The sequence below is a fragment of the Aplysia californica genome, unplaced genomic scaffold (genome assembly GCF_000002075.1).
Source record: "Aplysia californica isolate F4 #8 unplaced genomic scaffold, AplCal3.0 scaffold00014, whole genome shotgun sequence".
Taxonomy (NCBI): domain Eukaryota; kingdom Metazoa; phylum Mollusca; class Gastropoda; order Aplysiida; family Aplysiidae; genus Aplysia; species Aplysia californica.
The window spans coordinates 2,738,450-2,740,185 of record NW_004797284.1 but is presented as its reverse complement, the minus strand read 5'-3'; the positions used below and the strand labels follow the sequence as shown (position 1 = coordinate 2,740,185).

Genomic DNA, 1,736 nt, shown 5'->3' with positions numbered 1-1,736 from the left:
TTATTATTATATTAATAATGATGATGGTGATATTAATAATAATATAACATTTATATAGCGCATTTCCAAAAAAAGTAGCGCAATGCGCTTTACATTAGAATACCCATTTTCAAAACCTTTCTTACTACTTCCTTTCTTCTCATGCAATAATATGTATAGGACCTATCATCGACACAGAGAAAAGCAAGATAGGTTTGGCAGAAGCAACAAAGGGAAAGAGGACCTACCATTGACACAATAACAGGCAAAATGCAGTTCAAGGAAGGAGCAAGACAGAGAGCTAAAAGCAACACACAGAGAGTAAAGACAGTAGAGAAAGAGGAGGACCAACTAATGACAGTCTCCGAGCACCCGCCCAGAAACTGTGGATGAATATACTCTGTATTTTGAGAATCAGATCGTTTGTAGTCCTTGCATACCAAAGCATAAAGAAGCTGTCTTTGCCTCTTCTGTCAGTGAATTCCTACTCAACAACGATAATAACAATAACCGCTACAGCAACAACAACAACAACAACAACAACAACAACAACAACAACAGCAACAACAACATAATACAATAACAGCAAAATTGGATGTGAGACGTGGAACGCATCTCAGACGTGCATAAAGAGCATCCAGGTTTTCCTGAACTAATGCCTGAGGAAGCTACTGAGGAACAGATGGACAAACAGGATCACCAATGAGAAAGTATTAAGAAGAGCGAGACGGAGCCCTGTCAGAGATGAGGTGGGAAGAAGGAGTTGGCGATGGATTGGACATCCTTTAAGGAAGTCAAACAGCTGCATATCAAGGAAAGTGTTAGATTAGAACCTACAGGGTAAAAAATCAAGGGGAAGACCACGTGGAACCTGGAGAAGAGTCACGGAAAAGGATGTACAGAAAAGTGGGAGAAATGGAGTGACAACAAGCGACTAGCCCAGGATAGGGAAAGGTGGAAAGTGTTTGTAGCTGTGTGTGGCATATACCCCGATCCAGAATGAGAAAGGCAATGATGATGAAAAGTGGTCTCTGACTTTTTTCTGCCTCCCCTAGAATTTTTGAACCAATCAGTGACCTATTCTGTACTAAGAAAATTCTGTAACCAATTGATACCACCACATCATAGTTTTATGCAATGTTTGAGTTTCAAATGCGCAATATCTGGTGTGACCATTCCCGTGGAGTAATGTAGAGGCTCCTTGCTTTCAGTTTTAGTAAGAGTTTTACGGCACTTGCGACACAATAAGGTCATATAAGTGCCGAAGATTAGCAATGTTACTAGAGAATAACAAACACAAAATAGAAAGAGGGGAGATGTATAGAAGATAGATTTTTTATAGGAGAGCAAACCACACCAGAGCACCTGCCAAGCACCCACCTCCTTGCTTTGCAGACAAGAACCTTGGGTTCGATTCCCAAGTGAGAAAGCAGCTTTACGACTATCTCTTTCTTCGTGATTGTGTTGAGATACAATATTTGACGTAGAGTGGATTGGCCGTGAAGAGTGGGACCAAAAATGTCCACCCCCTAAATAATCTAAAACAGTGCTTGTCAACCTGGGCACACTGGTGGGTGATTTGGACATTTTAGTGGGCGGTGGGGAATCATCCGGGTAATAACAAGTATCTTTCCTTTTGTTGTTGTTGTTGTTGTTGTTGTTTTTGTGTTTGTTTGTTGTTGTTTTTTTTGGGGGGGGGTTGTCTTTTGTTTCGGGGTGTTTTTGGTTGTTGTTGTTTTTTTGTTGTTGTTGTTGTT

At 40.7% G+C, this 1,736-nt stretch overlaps 1 protein-coding gene across 1 annotated transcript in view; it reads right to left on the bottom strand.

Moving 5' to 3' along the window:
• LOC106012355 overlaps positions 1–1,736 on the bottom strand; it is a gene marked incomplete in the record, with an annotated part of 21,156 nt that overhangs the window by 18,285 nt on the left and 1,135 nt on the right.